Source organism: Panthera pardus, unplaced genomic scaffold, assembly GCF_024362965.1.
Source record: "Panthera pardus isolate Hobbes unplaced genomic scaffold, ASM2436296v1 HiC_scaffold_12, whole genome shotgun sequence".
Taxonomy (NCBI): Eukaryota; Metazoa; Chordata; class Mammalia; order Carnivora; family Felidae; genus Panthera; species Panthera pardus.
The window spans coordinates 49245188-49266265 of record NW_026526677.1 but is presented as its reverse complement, the minus strand read 5'-3'; the positions used below and the strand labels follow the sequence as shown (position 1 = coordinate 49266265).

Sequence of the window (21078 nt, the reverse complement as noted above, 5' to 3'; positions counted from 1 at the left end):
AAGAGTCACATGCTCTACCGATTGACACAGCCAGGTGCCCCTGTCACTCAATTTTTTTAACACTAAAGACTTTATATAAGAGAATAGTCCTCCAAAGTATTAATGTCTTTCTTAAACAACATTGCCTCTTATTAAAGATATCTTCATTTTTTTCAATTATTTTCTTCTCTGATTCAATTTGACAAATGTTATTGAGCATCTGAATTGTGCAGTGCACTGTTATGATGCTTCCTTCCCTCAAGAAAAATCACACTCTACCAGGAGAGAAAAGAAAATACATAACTCACAATAACTCCAAAAGGATTATAGTACTTGTTCTGGTGGTTCTGTGGGAGCCCAAAGAGGTGAATGCTTGGTTTTGACAAGGTGTGTCAGGAGGCACACATGCTAATAGAAGAATTAGAATTAGCATTTGAGTTGGATTTTGAAAGATGAGTAGGATTTAGATAGGTAACAGTGGGGAAACAGCGTTCCAAGGAGAATGAAACCATAAGCAACTCATGGAAGCATAAAAATGTATGGCATGTTCTTGGAAAGCAGTAGTCAACAAAGCAAAAGGAGGAAAATGAATATTGGACAAGGCAGGATTTAGACAAGAAAGTGAGAATGGAATGGGGTAGAGGAGAAGTGGTGTTGGTGAAGGAAGCCTATAAAACTGAGCTAGAGCCTGGAAGAGAGTGTGGATTGCCAGTATTAGAGGTACTGGTAACTAAAAAAGTGTTTTGAGACTAGATTAGGGTAAGGAGAAGTTCAGTTTGGGACATATTTATAGTCTTTGCATCTTATGCAGGTGGAGGTATTCACCAGGACAGTAAAAATCAGGACCTAAAGCTCAGCAAACTTCAAGGCTATGAATAATAAATGAGGAAATGATACGTAGGAACAGCCTATGAGTGAGACAGAAAATTGTGGGAGTAAATAAAATTATTCAGCAAAGTGGGTAGAGCAAGAGGATAGGATGTCCAAGAACAAATCTCAGAGATCTCCTGTATAGGGCAAGTGGAGAAAAGAAAAGACTGAAGGATACAGAGAAAGAGCTGTCAGAAAAGTAAAAGGAGAATCCATGGATGGGGGCAGTCACAGAGGCCAAAGTAGAAGAGATTCAAGAAGGCAAGGACAGATGGGGCACCTGGGTGACTCAGTTAAGCAACTGACTCTTGATTTTGGCTCGGGTCATGATCTTGTGGTCAGTGAAATTGAGCCCTGAGTTGGGCTCAGCACTGACAGCGTGGAGCTCGCTTGGGATTCTCTCTCTCCCTCTCTCTGCCCCTCCCCTGCTTGTGCTCCCTCTATCTCAAAATAAATAAATAAACAAACTTAAAAAAACAAAAAGAAGGCAAGGACAGTCAACATGGCAAAGAAGAATGGAAATTGAAATTGAATGAGAATCATTGGGTTTGGCAACTAGAAATTGATGAACTTTGAGAGGTTTCCCTCTCAAAGCATAGATGTTTTCTCTACATCTTTTAGAGAGTATACAACAAAGGCTATTACTAATTTTCTCTAGTAGTTTTCTTAGTCATTGTCCTAGTCAGCTCACGTTACCATAACAAAATACCTAGACTAGGTGGCTTAAACAACAGATGTTTATCTCTCACGGTTTTGGAAGCTGGGAAGTCCAAGAGCAAGGTGCCCGCTGATTTGGCTCCTGGTGAGGATTTTCTTCCTGACTTGCAGACAGCTGCCTTCTTGTTTCCTTCTTCATCTGGCAGAGAAGGAGAGTTCTAGTATCTCTTCCAATGCTTAGAAGGGCATTAACCCATCATGGGGGCTCCACCCAATCACCTCATTTAAATCTAATCATCTCTCAAAGGCCTTCCCCCTCCAAATACCATCATATTGGGGATTAAAGTCTTCAACATATGAAATTTGAGGGGACACAAATATTCAATCCATAGCAGTCATGATTCTTTGGGTTGCAACTAAGAGAAATTCACATCAAACTAGTGCAAAGAAAAGGTATTTCAGCAAAGCATCATCCCCTTACCATCTTTCTATTTCTTTCTGCACAGCTGTTTTGGCATCCTCTGCCATCAAAGACTAGCTCTCAATGTTTTGACCATGCATATGGCCAAACATGACCATTCCACAACTTCTAAGAATGTGCCTCCTCCACTCAAGCATCATGCAGGTACTGAAGTAGAATTTCTCGAATCTAATTATAATTCCCAAAGAAGTTTGAATACCTGAAACCAACTCTACCTTTGTCAAGTGTTAGAGGAATGAAACAGTAACCTTCCTTTTTTCACAGAAGATTGTCTGAATTAAGTTTCTGTTATAGCAATCGAAAGAGTTCAGAATTTTTTTCTTTCTTTCTTCCTTCCTTCCTTTCTTTCTTTCTATTTTTATTTTCTTTATTTAATTAATTAATTACTTTATTTCTTTTTACTTATTTATTTATTTTAGAGAGAGAGAGCACACATGAGTTAGGGAGAGGAGACAGAGGGAAACACAGAGAGAATCTTAAGGCTCCATGCTCAGCACAGAGCCCAACTGAGGGCTCGATCCCATGACCCTCAGATCATGTCCTGAACCAAAATCAAGAGTTGGAGGTTCAACTAACTGAGCCAGCCAGGTGCCCTGAAAAAGTTCAGGATTCCTGATGGTAAAAATTGTTAAACCTCAGGATGGGTTCCAAGAAAGGCTTTCTTTCTAAAGAAATTCTCCAAGAATTGTCTAGAATGGACAATTCTTTTCTTAAAAAGGCCTCAAATCTAGATTTTTCCCCTGTCATTTCAAAAGCAAGTGACCAAGAAGAAATCACCCAATTGGTTCATTACCTGTCTAGGGAGTCAGGAGGTGTTAATATCCCAATCTGACAAGTACACATGGGCACAAAGATCCTGAATTATTTTCCCTTTTTTAAAAATATAATTTATTGTCAGGTTGGCTAACATATTGCGTGTACAGTGTACTCTTGGTTTTGGAGGTAGATTCCTGTGATCTTAATTATTTTCTATTGTTATCTACCAGGTCAACACACCTGCTAGGAATAGAAAACCCTTTTTAGCCTCAGGAATACACTTTTTCTTTCCAAAAGTAAATTGCAACATATCAACAGTTAACAAGAATGAAGGTAAACTTTTACAGCTTATTTATTCCACTGAAGTGAACACTAGCCACCCACTTAGCCAAGTACCCTAGATAGCTTCAGGCAAGTGAACCCTTGAGCAGGAGATATAATTGGGAATTACCTCCTTTAGCATTTAATCTTTTTCACCCAGTTATTTCTGTATAGCGTTCCTTCTCTGAATACTCTTTCATCATTTACTCTTTGGGGAATCTGAGCATTGCATTGCCTTTTGAGATCTGGTTGTAAGGCATTTCAAGTCCTTTGGTAAGAGCAGGATTTCCCATTGTGAGAAAGGTATTTTACTAGCAACAGCTGTTACCTCGGGGTGAGGGGTAAGGGGTAGATTGTGCAGGACTTTTACTTCCTAAATGAAATATTTCTGAAATGTTTGAAATGTTTACAATGAGTATCAATTGTTTTTGTAATCAGAATATAATGTGAACTCATATTTCTTTAGCATGTTCAATGCCAAATAAGAAGGCAACACACATAGAAGATATTTCAGCTGTGGAACTCTCCAAGGGGATGGTATTCTCTCTAGCATCTTGCACAGTTTGTCCTTTTTCTCTTCTAATGATGAAATCCTGTTTTTTCTACAAATTTTAATGTCTTAACGGAATTATGATAACCTCAGGTCTCTGCCTCCAGTCTTGCCGTTTTCAAGTAATTACCCACACTTTTACCAGAGTGATCTTTTTAAAACACAAATCTGAGCATGTCACATCCCTGCTTCAAATTGTCTGAGACTCCTCCGCCCCTGCAAGCCCCAGGGACTCCATGAACCAGTCCTACCTACCTGCTTCTGTAGCCCCATTGCCCTTTACCTCTAGCTCTGTTCTTTAAGTTTCCATAATACCAGACTGTTATAAGACACAGCATCTCAAGGTTTAAACTGAGCCATCTCCTTCTCTGTGTAGGTGAGGAAGTACAAAGGCTGCTCCAAAAACTTGACTTTGATGGCACTGGACTCAGTTGTGCTCCTGTGATTAAGACTGAAGTCATAGGGATGGAGGCAGAAGTGTTGGCACTGAAGTGGGTGGAGTGTCATCACCCTACTGATCATCTGCAAACATCTCCTCATTCCTACCTTAACAACAGTAGAATCACCAGTACATCTCTCTATCCCCCTTGAAACTAGTTTTCTCTGTGGTTTTCGGGCCTTGACATAACTCTCTGGTGGCTGTCGTGATGTCTGCTAAATGGATCATCTGGTATTTCTAACCCAGAAACAACCTCAGAATGAATGTCATGTAGATCACAGGCTGCTGTGGCTTAGCCCTACTGGGCCTCTTGAGTTCCTGTTGTTGCTAAGGGATCAGGAAGTGAGGGTGGGGATGGGGGGAAGGGGACTTAAGAAGAAAGAGAGGCTACAGCAGAGTAGTCCTGTGCCCCAAAAGACTGTATTATCAAAGGCCAGCTTGTTCCTTGCCTACTCTTATTGTGCAATAATTGGAAGCACTCTAAGCTTTTTCCTCTTGGTCATGCACAGTTTATTATCGAACTGGTGTGCTATAAGAACACAAAAAGTGTGTGGTAGTGATTGCACCCAGAGAAAATACATGTGTAAGTGGTCAAGATCTGGAAAGGAAAGTACCAAAATATAATTAGTTATATGTCAGATTGGTGGTATTATGGGTGACTTTTTCCTATGAAGTTTTTAAGTTAGTTCATCTTTTAAATACTTGTTAAGAGAAAAGGGGGGTAGGGAAGGGGATAATGCTGTACCCTTGAGACCCGAATTTCTAGCATCTAGTGTAATAGAATGTATATATACTATAATAATCTGCTCTAGTCCAGGAGTCACCATAGAGTTCAGCCGAATACACCCATGGAATTAGAAAGTCATGGAAGGTAACTCGAGGACAGTCCAGTCCAGGGGTGCTTACTGGGTTGAGTGTCCTACTCTTGATTTTGGTTCAGGTCATGATCCCAGGGTCATGGGATCGAGCCCTGCATCAGGCTCCACGCTGAGCATGGAGCCTGCTTGAGATTCTCTCTCCCTCTGCCCCTCTCCCCACTCACTTTCTCTCTCTAAAAATTAAAAAAAAATTTTTTTAATTAAAAAAAAAGACACTCTAATCCAATTTTTCTTTTTATAGAAAAGAAAGCTGAGACCCAGAAAGATCAAGGGGTTTTCCACACTCGCCCAGCTAATTTGTGGCACAGCTAAAAAGAAAACTCAGTCTTCCCTTTTATACAAAGGAAAGAACAATTTTATTCTTTCTTAATTTATTCTTTCTTACTACTGCCTTTCAAACTCACTCTGTCAACTCTCCCTTCCAATCCCTTTAACTTACAGTCTTTGGTCCTCCAGCCTCTGACCTAGCCCTCAGGACTGAGATAAAACATCAGTCCCTCTACCTCACAACTCTGGACACTCAGGTCAGATTGTCCCAAAAACTCTATCTCCATACACTCTGCTCTACCTCCCAGCTACCTCGGGGGCATTTCTTCCACTCAGCACACATGGCCATGAGATGTCAGTCAGTCTCCTTTCCTGGCAGATCCCCACTCTTTCCCTTCCCTTGACTAGAAAGTGAGACAAACACAGCACTCTGAAAGTTGTCTTCAAAGAAATCCTTGCTTTTTAAGCCTCTTCTCCTAGGGTGCAAGAGTGGCTCAGTCATTTAAGCGTCCAACTCTTGGTTTTGTCTCAGGTCATGATCTCACGGTTTGTGAGTTAAAGCCCCACCTCAGGCTCTGCGTTGACAGCTCTGAGCCTGCTTAGAATTCTCTCTCTCTCCCTCCCTCTCTCTCTGCCCCTCTCCTGCCTGCACACTCTCATTCTCAAAATAAATAAATAAACTTAAAAAAAACCCTCTTCTCCTTAATTTTCTTTTCTCAGGACAAAAGTGGGTGACAGTCTACAGGTTTTAGAACCAATTAGGGGGCTACCCCCTGAGCAAGTCACGCTTAAATGATCTGACACATCTCCTTGCAACACGGGGGCACTTGTAACCTATTATTCTAAGCTCTGAACTAAGGAAATAGGGATATCTCGTTTAACATCCAATTAGAAGTGCATCTATTTCTTTCCCAGTTCTTTGTTTCTTAATACATTCCAGCTGAAATTTTTCAATTTAATTTTTTACTAAGTTATGCATTCCAATGAGAGAACACATGCCTTTTATATTTTGTAATTTGTTAGACCTTGTGGTGGGGCCATCTTCTGTCTCCCTCCTTCCCCTTAGCTGAGGCCATCAATAGCACCTGTAGGCTCAGGCTTGATCTGGTCATTAGATCCCACACAGAAGGAGGAATTTATGGCACTTTAGTCCCTCACTCTAGCTAGGGTTGCTAGTCTGAACTTATACCCAAGTTCTATCAGATAGATGACCTTCAGTTTCATTAAGACTCAGCCCTGCCTTGGACTCCAGACCCAGTCCTAGTGCCTTACATCCAATCCTGATAACCCTGCAACTGGGGCATGCCTGACTGTTCCTTTCAATTACCCACTCCTTGGGACTGGAATGTCCCCGAACTTTAGTCCAGTGACTGGGGTCCTACTACCAGCTGACCAGACTTATCTATTTGTCTGAAATCCTGAGTATCTACTATCTCAGAATTCTTCTCAGTAAGACAACACATCATTTTCTGTTCGGCTTCAGATACCAACTGCTGGCCTATGTTACAGCTTGCTATCTGTCAGTATGCCCTCCCAATGGCGAATTTGGCTTGCTCAGTGCTTCTGCAGCTGACACTGTGTCCCCTTGTGGTATTAGATACCTGTCTCTTTCACTCAGCTGGCCCAGGCCACCACAGAACTCAAGCCAGGCATGAGCCATTTCCCTTGAACAGAATGCTTTGTTATATAACTGGTCTGCAGAACAGTGCAACCCTTGAGACCAAACTAGGAAAAGCACAGCCCTGTGTAGTGAGCCCTTTGAGGATAGATCAGAGAATCACCCATAGTGTCTATTCAGGCATAGGCAACCTGTATCAGAGACTGTTGAGTCCCACTAGTTCAATGGATGTGTGTGTGATGGACATCCATTTTACCTGCCCATCATCCCTTCTGGTCTGATATCATGACTTTTCCATCCCCATTCTCAATCCATAAAATTCTGGTTGGGCTGACCCAAACTCCAGCATTAGTCCTGGCCAACCAGAGCAACACAACACACCTCAGACACAATGAGTGTTTCAGAAATGTCCACGTGACCCAAGCTGGACCAATGACAGTCTTACCTGAGAATGATAGAGATGCTTTCTGCTAGGGTTACTAAATTGGTAGAATGTAACCTGGAGCTGCTGGTGGCCATCTTTTTTCCCACATAGGGAAAGCCTGCCTGAGAATGAAGTCAACTCAAAGGAAAGCAAACCTGAAAGAGAGAAGCAAATTGGTTACAACATTGATCCAATTCTAAAGCCAGCAATCCATCAATGGACTCCTTGGTTTATCAGACAACATATTTACTTTTAGTGTGTAAGTCAGTAGGACTTGGATTTCTATTACTTTAAAATTAATACAGTTGGGGCTGTCTGGCTCAGTCAGGATAGTGTGCAACTCTTGATCTCAGTGTTGCAAGTTCAAGTCCCACACTGGGTGTGGAGCCTACTTAAAATAAAATAAAATAAAATAAAATAAAATAAAATAAAATAAAATAAAATAAATACAGCTGACAAGACTGACTGGTATTTCCTTCTGTTTGACCAGCTGATTAAACCTTTAGGCTGAAAATATAGTGAAGAAAAATGCTGCAAGTTGAAATGCAAGTTGAAAAAAAATGCTCAAAAATGTATTCTTTTTTAAATTAAAAAAAAATTTTATTTATTTTTATTTATTTATTTTTAGCATTTATTTATTTTTGAGAGACAGAGAGAGACAGAACATGAGTGGAGGAGGGGCAGAGAGAGAGAAGGAGACACAGACTCTGAAGCAGGCTGCAGGCTCTGAGCAAGCTGTCAGCACAGAGCCTGATTCAGGGCTTGAACCCACAAACTATGAGATCATGACCTGAGCTGAAGTCGGATGCTCAACCGACTGAGCCACCCAGGTCCCCCTTCTTTTTTTTAAATGTTTATTTATTTCTTTTGAGAGAGTGAGAGAGAAAGAGTGGGGGAGGGGCATAGAGAGAAGGAGAGAGAGAATCTCAAGCAGGCTCCATGCTGTCAGCACAGGGTCTGATGCAGGGTTCAATCTCATAACCATGAGATCATTACCTGAGCTGAAATCAAGGGTCAGACACTTAACCAACTGAGTCACCCTGGTGCCCCAAAAATGTATTCTTTCATTCATTCAACTATTACATAAGAATAGCAGCATAATACAATGAAAACAACACAAGGTTCAGACCCTATCAGATCCCTGTTCAATCTTAAATCTTCTATTTTCTAGCTGCCTATATGGGGCATGTTAATTAATATCTCTGAGCCTCTGTTTCTCCTTTTGTAAAATGAGAATAATATTACCTACATCCTAGGGTTATTATGAGAAACAGATATAATGTATATGGTGCCTGGCACTAAAAGGTTTTCAATAAATGGTGCTTATTTTAATTACAAAACATCTTGGGGCGCCTGGGTAGCTCAGTCAGTTAAGTGACCACTCTTGGTTTTACCTCAGGTCATGATCTTACAGTTCATGGGTATGAGCCCTACACTAGGCTCTGTGCTGCTGGTGTGGAGCCTGCTTGGGATTCTTTCTCTCCCTCTACCTCTGTGCCTCCTCCACTTATGCTCTCTCTCTCAAAATAAATAAATAAATAAATAAAACCTAAAAAAAAAAATTAAAAAAAAAAAACATAACATCTTGAGCTGCAAGGACTTTGGGCTAAGGGATTTAAAAAATAAAAACAAGGGGCACCTGGCTGGCTCAGTCCATAGATCATCTCTTGAGCTCAGGCTCATGAGTTCAAGGCCCAAATTGGGTGTTGAACCCACTTAAAAAAACAAAAAAATTAGAGGAAAAAAAAAAGCAAAAAAACTTGATCACTACCACCAGAGATTCAAATTTTAACTAAAGAAAGAAACACAATGTTAAAGACAGAGAGGCAGTGTAAGCTGTCTTGTGATTGGCAGAAGCCTCCATAACTCAAAGGAAGGAGATAATTCCTTTCTGGGGTGATCAAAAAAAAGGCTTCATGGAAGAAGTTGAATCTGGGCCCTTGAAAGAACAAAAGTTTTGGTAAGCAGAGATTGGGAGAAAGAGCATTCCAGTTAAAAACGAAACAAAACAAAAGGCGGGGGAACCTGGATGGATGAGTCAGTTAAGCATCTGACTCTTGATTTTGGCTCAGGTCATGGCCTCACAGTTCATGGATTTGAGCCCCACATCAGGCTCTGTGCTGACAGCTCAGAGTCTGCTTTGGATTCTCTCTCTCCCTCTCTCTCTGCCCCTCTCTTGCTCACTAACTCTCAAAATAAATAAACTTTAAAAAAATGTTTTTTTTAAGAGGCAGGAGTGAGAAAATGGCTCTATCTGCAGGATTACAAGGCATAGCAACATGGCTGAAGTATAGAATCCACATAGAACAGGAAGCTAAAGCTGGAGGAGTTAACTGCTGCCAATTCAGGGGTGGGGTGTGCTGAGGGGTGCAGCTTCTATCCTGTCCTCAGGGACTTAGAATCTTTCAATAGACCCAGGCGATGGGAACCTTTGAACATTTTTGGACAGCGTTTATACAGGATGAAAGTTCTGATTGATCAGCAAATCACTTGAATCCTCTTCCAAACTGCACATTTCTACCAGCTGTCCCTAGAAACCCTGCCTCAATGAACCGCTGTAACTAAGGAGAGCATGTTATAACTCTCAACTGCATGTGGGGACATGAAAAATGGTTGGGAAACATCCGCCCAGAGGCAGACATGCTTTTTCAGAGAATATTGTGTGTGGTCAAAAGGGCACCAGGATCAGTAAAGCTGTGAAAAAAAGGGGGAAGGAGAAGAGACGGCCTGCATTCATCTCTCCCTTGGATTTGTACAATCATTTCCTCCTAGCTGCTCTTTCTGCCTCTGGTTCTTCTCTATTTCTTTTCTTTTTTTTTTTTTTTTTAATGTTTATTTATTTTTGAGAGAGACAGAGACAGAATACAAGTGGGTTAGGGGCAGAGAGAGAGGAAGACACAGAATCCGAAGCAGGCTCCAGGCTCCAAGCTGTCAGCACAGAGCCCGATGCGGGGCTCCAACTCACAAGCTGTGAGATCATGACCTGAGCCGAAGTCGGACACTCAACCGACTGAGCTACCCAGGCGCCCCTGGTCCTTCTCTATTTCTAACTATTTTATATTTCACTATCAGATTAATCTTCCTGCTCTGATCCTGTCATGCCAACTTCAAAACCCTTAATGATAAGTCACAAGCCACTCCCTACAGAATAGACTGAAATTCTTTGGTTTCCCATAGAAGGGTCCTTTTGGATGAGGCTGAAACCACCTTTTAGACCTCACTTCCTGCTACATGTTTCCAGGTATCTTCTGGTCTAGCCAATCTGACTACTCAAGAGTCCCTTGCTTTCCTGTCTCCATGCCTCTTTTGTGCCACTCCTCCTGGCTGGAATACCACTCCACGGTCCCCTACTCATCTATTTCCAACTTCTCCATCCTTGAAGGCTCAGTTCACATGTTCTGATCTCCTCTTTCTCCTATTCTGCCTTTGATAATGTCTTTTTTGAGCTCCCACAGAACTTTACCTGTATCTCTGTTTATGTATGCATCATTTACTTTAAAACAAACAAAAAAACTTGTAGTCGTTTATTTTTTTTAAATAAAAATTTTTTAATTTGGGGCACCTGGGTGGCTCAGCCAGTTAAGCATTGACTTTGGCTCAGGTCATGACTTCACAGCTTGCAGTTTGAGCCCTGTGTTGGGTTCTCTGCTGTCAGCACAGAGCCTGCTTCAGATTCTCTGTCCCCTCCTCTCTCTGTCCCTCCCCTCTCTGCCCCTCCCCTGCACTTTCTCTCAAAAATAAACATTTTTTTTTAATTTAAAATTTGGTAATACATTTTACAAGTACAAGACAGTGTAATAAAAGTTGTTATAACCTCACCACCGAGAATTGCCAATTTTTTAAACATATTTATTATCCGTTTATTTATTTAACATGTTAAAAATGTACATACCCTTAGGGTTTCAGTTTTGCAGGATGAAAAATGCTGGAGATTTGTTGCACAACAGTGTGAATGCATTTAATACTACTGAACTAACACTTGCGCATGTGCGTGAGTGGTGGAGGGATAGAGAGAGAGGGAGAGAGAGAACTCCAAGCAGGCTCCGCACCTCTAGCGTGAAGCCTGTCTCGGTGCTTGAACCCATCAACTGCAAGATCATGACCTGAGCTGCAATCAAGAGTCAGACCCTCAACCGATTGAGCCACCAAGGCGCCCCTATAATCACTAGTTTTTAAGCTTCATATTTGCTTCCATATTTCTAATAGAAGTGAAATATTATAGATAAAATTGTTTCTTTTAACCACACACTCTCCCACTTAGTCCCATTTCTCCCCTCAATGTCCAGTAGCAATTGCTAACATGAGTTTTGTGTGAATCCTTCCATTCTAGTCTCTATAATTTTATCTGCATGCATATATGTATCCATCACCAATGGATTATGATGTTGTGTCCTCAAATTTACATTAATGGTATCATGATGAATGTGTCATTTTGCATCTTGTTTTTATCACCCAAAGTTTTTTTGAGACTATTTCAGGTTGATTTATGAATATACATTTATTTACCTATTACTCTTTGTTTTTTTAAGTTTATTTATTTTGAGAGAGACCGAGATAGTGCAAGTGGAGGAGGGGCAGACAAAGGGAGAAAGAGAGAATCCCAAGAAGGCTCCGAACTGTCAGCAAAGAGCCCAATGAAGGGCCCAAACTCACGAACCATCTGAACCATGAGATCATGACCTGAGCTGAAACTTAGAGTTGGACACTTAACTGACTGAGTCATCCAGGCACTACTACCCATTACTCTTTGATAAAAATTTAGGCTACTTCCATCTTTCTGCTTTTATAAACAATGGAGCAGAGAACATCCTCATACTTGTTTCTTTGTACACATGGGTGAGAGTTTCTTTGGAATACATACCTCGAAGTATTATTACTAAGTCATAGGGTATGTACATTTAAAATTTTTTTTAGGGGGCACTTGGGTGGCTCAGTCAGTTGAGCGTCCAACTTTGCTTCAGGTCATCTGATCTCGCGATTCATGAGTTTGAGCCTCACATCGGGCTCACTGCTGTCAGCGCAGAGCCTGCTTTGGATCCTCTATCCCCCTCTCTCTCCCCCTCCCCCGCTTGCTCTCTCCTTCTCTCTCTCTCAAAAATAAAAATAAAATAAAATATTTTAAAAATAATTTTAAATATATTTGACATAAAACTTACCATCTTAACCATTTTTAAGTATAAAGTTCAGTAGTGTTAAGTGCCTTCACATGGTTGTGCAACTGATCTCCAGAACTCTTCATCTTGCAGAACTGCAACTCCAAGGGTATGTACATTTTTAACATATTAAGGGCATGACTTATTTCATCTACTAAACTATAAGCTTTGTAAGTGCATGATCAACATCTCATTAATTTTTACATTGAGCAAAGTGCCTAGTATAGTAGTTTAACAGGTAGAGACTTAACAAATATTTGTTGAATAAATGAAAGAACTAATCAATCAAGAGGAATAATAATATTTTCACAATTTTGGTGAGATAAGATTTTCTTATCACGCAGATGAGATACTAGAACTCAGCTCTGGCAACCTTACCTACTTGGAACATAGCCTGCAAACCAGAAAGGGATAGTAATGACCTCTGACCAAAAAAAAAAAAAAAAAAAAAAGAATCATCAATGTTTTAAAAACACATGTATTTTACCTAAGGAGATCCCTTTTGAATATTTATTTATTTGGAGTCTATTTACAATTTTCAAATTTGCATTATAAAAACATGGCATATTTGGGGCCAAAATTAGGAGATCATAGAAAAATGTCTAAAAATAGGTTTAAAAAAAAATCACCCTTCATTGCAGTTAGAGAGATGCACTGGTCAGATTTCCCCTCAAGAAAGGACTTACTGGAGCACCTGGTAGCTCAGTAGGTTAAGTGTCTAACTCTTGATCTCAGCTCAGGTCACAATCTCATGGTTCATGGGGTCGAGACCCACATTAGGCTCTGTGTTGATGGCAATAGCATGGAGCCTGCTTGGAATTCTGTCTCTCCTTTTCTCTGCTCCTCCCCTGCTTGTGTGTGCACTCTCTCTCTCTCTCAAAATAAATAAATAAACTTAAAAAAAGAAAAGGTAATGTCCAGCTGCAGGCAGTGACAAAATTCAGCTGTTAACTTTTTGGTCATCCTCAGCTATCCAGCCAAGGTCAGTCTGTTCTCAGAGTGGCCCCAACCAATGACTGTGGAAGGTGGTGGTACAAAGGCCTGTTTATTTCTGCCCATCATAGGACACCTCCAGTTGGCAGTCTTTGCTCCAAATTTCCCTGCTGGGCTGGGAAAGATTTTATATTACATCTGCCCAATTCTACTTCCTCCCCTTTCTTTTCATTGGTGTAGCTCCCCAACAAACTTTTTCACTAACTCCAGCTCAGCATTTGCTTCGTAAAGAACCCAACTGACACAACCTTAATTCTATAATCCTAATTCCCAGAGATACACACCATAGCATTCTTTTTGTTTAGGTTTTTATTTATTTATTTTGAGAGAGAGAGAAAGAGAGAGAGAGAGCAGAGGAAGGGCAGAGAGAGAGGGAGAGAGAGAATCCCAAACAGGCTCTGCACTGTCAGCACAAACCCCACGCAGGGGCTTGGACTCATGAACTGTGAGATCATGACCTGAGCCTAATTTAACGCTTAACCAACAGAGCCACCCAGACACCCAACACACACCATAGCATTCTAAATTTTTTTATATAGAGAGAGAGTGTGTGTGTGTGAGAGAGCAGGGGAAAAGGGCAGGGAGGGAGGGAAGGAGAGAGAGAGAGAGACAGACAGACAGAGACAGAATCCCAAGCAGGCCCCATGCTCAGTGCAGAGCCCCCATGTCAGGCTTGATCCTATGACCCTGGGATTATGACCTGAACCAAAATCAAGAGTCCAATGCTTAATGTACTGAGCCACGCAGGTGCCCCTGCGATGTTCATTTTTCAACCCAAATTTTATTTCCTATAGTACTTCTAGACTTGAAAAAAATCAAGAAAAGGGGCTCAGTGTTGCAAGCATTCCACAACAGTAACAGTCCAGAGCACAATACAACCTCCAGGCTGTGTACCAACCAAGGTACTGCTGGATACACTATCAGAGTGCTGGTACACTGCTCATCTGTCAAGCCAACCCCACTCCCACCCCCTTCCTCAGTGAAACCTTTCCTCTTTCCCCTCTGTAGTTGCTCCCTGTCCTGCTCATACTTAGATGGGAGCACTTATTACCCAGTATTATAAGTATGTGCTTATGTGTTTATCTTCCCTGCCCCCAGCTTCTGCAGGACAAGAATCTATGTACCACAATTTAGGATGAAGACTAAGCATAAAATATTTATGGGAGGCATGGGGGTTGTGAATGAGCCAGGCTTTATGCTTTAAATACTAAGGAAAGGACAATAGGAAAAGTGTTACATTTTCTTAAGCGGGTCTTGAAGACTATAGTGTGCTGTGTAACAATGTACCAGGTCATTGTGTGAGTTGGATGGGAATGTGGCAAAACCAGTTAGGAAGTCCCTGCAGTGACCCAGCACTGAGATGTAAGAAATGCAAGATGGCTGCGGTGGCATGGAGAGGAAGAACTACATCTACAAGGTATTTCAAAAGAAAAATAACAAAAACTGGGATTCGCTGAGTTCCCCAGATTTGCTAGAAGTGCCAACACCGCTAAGGTGGGTATGGACTCACCCCCATTTCGCCCACGTACGAAGTGAGACTTGGCTAGATGAAGTGACTCTCTGGGGGTCACACGCCATGCAAGTGGCAGTGCTGAACTTCCAATATAGGTCGTCAGGCTCTGAAGACCTAGACCTCAATTGCCCGGGTCAAGATTACCCACTCTCTGCACTGCAGGCTGAGGAACATTCCTGAGCTGAGGCCTCAACTCCTCTACTTACGGAGAAGGACCTTGCAGGGCCCAAGCACCGCACAGGGACGCTTAAACGAGCGGTCAGGACCTTGAAGGCCCGCACCTAAGGACGGAAGAAGGCGCGTCGCGGGGGCGGGGGCGGGGGCGGCGGCGGCGGCTCAGCGCGCGGCCCGGGGCGGAAGCGGCTGAGTCACCGCAGGGCAGAAACGCAGCGCGCGAAGACAGGGCCCGGCGGCCGGCGGCTCCCGCACTGGTGAGCCGTGACGCCCGGCGTCGGCACACGCAGGGAAGCGGACGGCGGCTGGCGGAGGCCGGAAGAGCTGAGTCAGAGCGGGCACGCCCGCGGGGGCCGCGCGCCGCAGCTCCAGGGCGCCGGGGCTGCGCTCGGATCCCGGCCAACCATCCGCACGGCCCCGCGGAGACGCGGTTGGGCGCAGGGCTTCGGCGATCGCGCCCACATGCTGGAAGCCGAGACTGAAATTTGAAGTCTTGAGATGGCCCCAAGCAGCGGATCCTGTACGCACGTTTCGGTGGAAGCTACTGACCTTGTGAAAAGAGACAAGCTTTGGGTCTAAGACGGGGCAGATTTTGAAGATCAAAAGGGACTTTCCCGGGACCAAAAATGATTTGTCTGCCTCAGTTCCAAAATGCAATAAATAATAATTAAAACAACACAGACACACACACACACACACACACACACACAATTATTTTTTAATGCAAAAGCGAAAAATCCGGAATCCCAAGAGAGGATAAACCTTGCAATAAAGGTTTACAGAAAATAAAGTTCTCCCAGGATGGGAACATTGCACAGGGACTTTCTAGAGGTCCCTGATAAACTTGATTCATAGATCTTTCTCCAGTTTCTCCCCACTACTACGCTACTGAGGCCAGAAGCCCATTTTTTATATTTTGCTGTTTTTATTCAAGTTTTCTTTTTTTAGTCAAAAAAGATACTATAAAAATCCCGGGGGGGGGGAAGGGGGGAGGGAATTATACCCAATTACATAGTCCCTGAAACTAGAAACCACAATTACTTTTGCTTCTCCCCTTACATTTTTGTTCACATTAAGTTTTTTATATAGCTGCATCAGAGGTATCATCTTCTATTTTACTGTCTTAAGGTAATGTTATATAAACATTTGCCCATGTCTCACAGATCTTCGGGATCATTATTTTAAATAACTGCATTATGCATAAACTACTAAGTAATCCTCCTGTGGTGTGCTTGTAGATTATTGACTGGAATTGCTCTTTTCTTGTTTCCGATTGTCCATGTTTGTCCTCCATCAGGAAACCTCACTGGGCAAAATGGTGGAATCTAATGTGGAAAAGTGGCTGTGGACCATTGCACTATAGGAAAGCTTATTTTCTTTTTAAGAGCTGCCATAATTTCCCCAAATATTCTTTTAATATTTTATCCCACTTGGATAATCACAGCCTTTCTTTAAGGCTTTAAGGTATACATTTGAAAAGGCTAGACCTTTGCAGGAGTGTGACAGAAGTGGAATTCAGAGTTGTGTCTGAGACATTTTCAGATTTTCATCAAGCCCTTTATGTTGAAGTGCCACTGTTAACAGTCTTCTGTGTGACTTGGAACAAATTATTTCACCTATCTCAGTCTCCATTTTCTCATTTGAAAAATGGGGATAATAATAACACATCATATACTGTTGTGAGACCTAGATGAGATAACATTTGTACAGTGCTAAGAATGATGCCTGCACATAGTAGTTCAGAAGTGTTATAAATATTGTCTGCTATTAAAGATAACAATAGCTGTGTATTGAGCAGTGACAGGCACATCTACCATGGCTACCAAGGCTGAAATAATAGAAGTATTTTCTCACAAACTCTCCCCCTCCCCGATTTAAAAATCACTCAAATGTGTAAACCTTTTCTATCAACTCAGTGATTTAGTTGTTAGAGATAATGGATAAAATTGAAAAGAGATAATATCACAAGATCTTTGGAACAAAGTTTATATTTAGAAACTGGGACCTATTGGAGACAGTGGGAGTGAAGGTGGGGGGGGGGCAGGGAGAAGGAGATCAAGAAGCTGCTACTTTTCATCTTAAACTCTCCAGTACTACATTGTAAGTATGCAAATATACTACTTATTTCTTGTTTTGTTTTGAATGTGTGGCCTGAGTCAGTAAGCTGAACAGTTCTTCAAAACTAATCTGAGGCCTAGATCTGGTTCTGGTGTGATACACACTAGAATTTGCCTTTTTCATTTCTCCTTCTTAGGCACTTTTTCAACTGTTGTTATTCATCTATTCAACACATATTTGTTAAGTGGCTATTATGAGCCAGACACTATGCTATGTACTGAAGATTTTTTTTTAATTTTTTTTTAATGTTTTTATTTATTTTTGAGACAGAGAGAGACAGAACATGAACGGGGGAGGGTCAGAGCGAGAGAGGGAGACACAGAATCTGAAACAGGCTCCAGGCTCTGAGCTGTCAGCACAGAGCCCGATGTGGGGCTTGAACTCACGAACCGCAAGATCATGACCTGAGCCAAAGTCGGATGCTTAACCGACTGAGCCACCCAGGCGCCCCTGAAGATTTTTTTTTTAAATAATCAACCAAAATTTGGAACACATGTGCCAGCTACATATAATGGATTTTTGTTAAAGACTTCTGTTATTGTGGGTCCTTGGGTTTGTTGCTAGTGAATCTTTTTTTTTTTTTTTTTTTTTTAATTTTTTTTTCAACGTTTTTTATTTATTTTTTGGGACAGAGAGAGACAGAGCATGAACGGGGGAGGGGCAGAGAGAGAGGGAGACACAGAATTGGAAACAGGCTCCAGGCTCCGAGCCATCAGCCCAGAGCCTGACGCGGGGCTCGAACTCACGGACCGCGAGATCGTGACCTGGCTGAAGTCGGACGCTTAACCGACTGTGCCACCCAGGCGCCCCCTGTTGCTAGTGAATCTTAAGATGACCTAATAGAATATAGTTTTTTGTTTTGTTTTGTTTGTTTTGTTTTCAATAGACCTGGACCTAGAAATTCTGCTTCAGACTCCAGGGTCCTGCACATGGGAAATAGCTGTGGTGAGGGAGTCACTTCCACTAATATGGTCTTTCTGGAGCTCTGCCCTAAGATAATGTGATGCCAAAGGGCCCTGTGGGTACTTTGCTAGAGAAATTATTTGATTCAAATCAATTCAATTCAAAATCACATATTGAGTGAGTACTACTTATACGCACCGGGGTAGGAGTAGGAGTTGAACCAAAGATGAAAACAGCCCAGAGCTTGGAGCTTATAGTCTTTTAGGAGTCTTAAATTTTCCTGAAGCTTGTTCTGAATCAGACACTTGTCTTTTTAAAATCTTTAATGTGCATCTTCTGCTTTCAGATTTTTTATCATCTCAAAAAACACAAATTTAACTGGACCCTGTGCTAGGGGTTGATGATACTGTTTTAAAAAGCTGCATTGCTGATTGCAGTGTTGTTGATGGCATCTGAGTCACCAACACAACCAGCTTATATCAGTTCAAATTGCAACTGTAACATTTATAGTTTTGCTATGTATAGTTGTAAGCATCTGACTACTGCTTTATGACTTCTGGTATAGCCATGCACGAGCAATTACATTTTGAAGTACATATTATTTTATTATAAATAACTTTCCTTTTTGTTTTGTTTTTGTTTCTTTGGAAGGGGCTGGTAAAACAGAACATTGTTGATTTTCTTAAAAATGTGTGTATGTGTAGTTAGACTATAGTATGTATGTACCCCATTTAGGAATAGTAGAGAGAGCATTACAAAAAGGGATCTGAGAGGGTTGGGAACTAATGGCCTAGTCAAATAAATCTAAGTGACTTATCCTGGCACTTATGGCCATCATTATCTTGTCCCAGGTTTATTCCTCTTTGTTATATCTAAGATCAGGCCAAGCTGCTTTACTTAATATGCCTAGTTTTTGAGCGGTGACTTCTACTCCCACAGCTGTGAGGTCACCTTGTTCTATACCACAGGACCCTGTCACCTTTGACACATCTAATTGACCATTCTGTTCATAGCCTGTCCAATTGCCCAAGGGAGTTGCTCAATACGACTGATAATAATTAACTAGATCAATAAAATTTTCTCTTGCAAAGATTGAATTTGAGACCCAGACAGTAAAGTGGTTAATAGCAGGGTCAGAAGATGAAAGGCATACAGAGAAACAGGTGTAACTAGAAGTTAGGACACAGCAGAATAAAGAATAGACTGTCTTGAGTATGTAGAAACAAAATGAGAAGTTAAATGGTAGTAGATACAGTGAGAAAATCCCCATATAGTGACAGACCATAGACAGGAATCCAGATAAAATACCTGATCCCTTGAGCTGCCTTGGATCTGGTATAACCTCTAGTTTCCAGATGGAATTCAATCGTTCGTGAGGCCTCAGTCCTGCATGAGTGACATTCCTGTCTTCTTTATTTTCCCACATAGTGTTGGAAGAAATCTTTATCACTTAAAGTAATGTGATCTTTGCAATCAAAGATCCTAACTACCACATTGTCGTAAAGCATGCTCTCCTATTTCTGTGTCTTTGTCGTCTCCTCTGCTTGCATTGTTCTGCCCTCAGTCTTGTTATTGCAGCTTTCAGCGCTCTGTATCCAGAGTCCAGCTCAGATGCCACCTCCTCCAGCCACCTATCCCTAATATCTCAGCTGCAAGTAAAGACCCCCTCTCTCCTCAGAGCCCCCATTTCTGCCGCTTTTAAGAATATTTTTCACTCCCGGGGCATCTGGCTGGCTCAGAGGAGCATGCAACTCTTGATCTTGGGGTTGTGAGTTTGAGCCCCATGTTGGGTGTAGAGATTACTTAAATAAGTAAATAAGTAAGTCTTTTTTTTTAAACATCACGCCCAACTCTGTATTATATAAGAACATCATCTCTATTAGATTATGAGCACCTTGAAGTAAATACAAAGACTATTATATGTTTCCTTCGCAGCAGAGCTAAACATGCGCAGAGTAGATGCTTCATTATTTACTGCTCCTTCTACTGATATATTGCTTATCTTCTCCCTGTTTCATGGTGTCAACTATCCTCAAGAACATGGCATTGAACCAAAACTGGTTTGCACATAGCGGATTTTTAATATATGTCAGCTGAAAGGAAGATCTATCTTTTACTTGATACCCGGTAAGCATCACATCCTGTGCCCTGGGCATCAAAAAGATATACCCAATATTTCAAATTAATGTTTTCAGTAACAAACGTGTTCTTCCTACTGCAATGCTGAGCACCCTCTAAGTCACTCAGGCTTAAAAACTTTAAGTTGTCTTGGGGTTCCTGGGTGGCTCAGTTGGTTAAGTGTCAGACTCGACTTCAGCTCAGGTCATGATCTCACAGTTTGTGGGTTTGAGCCCTGAGTCGGGATTGGTGCTGACAGTGGGGAGCCTGCTTGGGATTCTCTCTCTCTCTCTCTCTCTCTCTCTCTCTCTCTCACTCTGCCCCTCTCCAGCTCGCACACACACACTCTCTCTCTCTCAAAATAAATAAACTTAAAAAAAAAAAAAACCACAAACCTTTAAGTTGTCTTGCTACTACATCTGAAGTTCCATTGTGATAGTCTGAGTTTCCCCCAAAGTAGAACCTGAGACATAATGCCGGTAATTTATTTGGAAGTACAATTCCAGAGAGCAGGAGTGAGGACTAAAACTAGGAAGGGGAAAGAGCCAATACAAAGAAAGGCTTTTGGTTGTCTCCTACTATGGAAGACTGGCTTGTGGGACTGTGAGGTTTATGAAATGCATCTCAGGACCATCTGACCAAGAGAAAAAAGAGAAGAATCAACTCTCCTTCCTCATTGGTCAAGGATTGCCTCACAGACTGTTAACTTCCCTGTGCTTCCAGGTTGCACATGCATAAGAGCCAAGCATGTTTCTGTGGGCATACTGTAAGATGGCATTACAGAAGCCCTAGGGTAGGAAGTGAGAGGCCTGGGTTCAGGCATGAGGTGAGGCCCAGCCACACAGACAGGTTGTATAGGTATATGT

At 41.8% G+C, this 21078-nt stretch overlaps 1 long non-coding RNA gene across 1 annotated transcript; it reads right to left on the bottom strand.

Annotated features, from left to right (window-relative positions):
* Positions 1-1564: 1564 nt before the first annotated feature.
* LOC109271117 (uncharacterized) lies at positions 1565-15533 on the bottom strand. Its single transcript, XR_002081827.2, has 3 exons — positions 14897-15533; positions 7262-7395; positions 1565-1705 (listed from the first exon to the last, which is right to left on the bottom strand). It is a non-coding gene; the product is annotated as an uncharacterized LOC109271117 (long non-coding RNA).
* Positions 15534-21078: the final 5545 nt, after the last annotated feature.